The sequence below is a fragment of the Volvox carteri genome, assembly GCF_000143455.1.
Source record: "Volvox carteri f. nagariensis unplaced genomic scaffold VOLCAscaffold_66, whole genome shotgun sequence".
NCBI classification, from domain to species: domain Eukaryota; kingdom Viridiplantae; phylum Chlorophyta; class Chlorophyceae; order Chlamydomonadales; family Volvocaceae; genus Volvox; species Volvox carteri.
The window spans coordinates 760,932-761,773 of record NW_003307609.1 but is presented as its reverse complement, the minus strand read 5'-3'; the positions used below and the strand labels follow the sequence as shown (position 1 = coordinate 761,773).

Genomic DNA, 842 nt, shown 5'->3' with positions numbered 1-842 from the left:
TGAACTAAAGGGGTGTGTTCTTCCCCTTTAGGGGAACCCCTTCTTCCCCTTTAGGGGAAGAAGGGGAGCACTTCTTCATCCCCTTTAGGGGAACTAAAGAAGACGGAGTCCCCTAAAGGGGAAGAAGAAGAGACTTTGGTTCATCCCCTTTAGGGGAACTAAAGAAGACGAAGAACACTAACGGGGAAGAAGGGGTGTGTTCTTCCCCTTTAGGGGAACCCCCTTCTTCATCCCCTTTAGGGGAACTAAAGAAGACGGAGTCCCCTAAAGGGGAAGAAGGGGAGCACTTCTTCATCCCCTTTAGGGGAACTAAAGAAGACGGAGTCCCCTAAAGGGGAAGAAGAAGAGACTTTGGGGTGTGTTCTTCCCCTTTAGGGGAACCCCTTCTTCTTCCCCTTCGTTTTCACCCCTTTAGGGGAACTAAAGAAGACGGAGTCCCCTAAAGGGGAAGAAGAAGAGACTTTGGGGTGTGTTCTTCCCCTTTAGGGGAACCCCTTCTTCTTCCCCTTCGTTTTCACCCCTTTAGTTCATCCCCTTTAGTTCCCCTAAAGGGGATGAACTAAAGGGGATGAACTAAAGGGGAAGAAGGGGAGCACTTCTTCATCCCCTTTAGGGGAACTAAAGAAGACGGAGTCCCCTAAAGGGGAAGAAGAAGAGACGAAGAAGAGACTTTGGTTCCCCTTTAGGGGACGAAGACTTTGGTTCATCCCCTTCTTCCCCTTTAGGGGACTCCGTCCCCCTTTAGGGGAAGAAGNGGGGAACACCCCTTTGGTTTATCCCCTTTAGGGGAACTAAAGAAGACGAACTAAAGAAGACAACCCTAAAGAAGACAACCCTTTAGT

General features: G+C 49.6%; 1 protein-coding gene across 1 annotated transcript in view; it reads left to right on the top strand.

Annotated features, from left to right (window-relative positions):
* Positions 1-842, top strand: part of VOLCADRAFT_30971 (uncharacterized protein) — a gene marked incomplete at both ends in the record, with an annotated part of 9,373 nt that overhangs the window by 8,179 nt on the left and 352 nt on the right. The window lies entirely within an intron of this gene.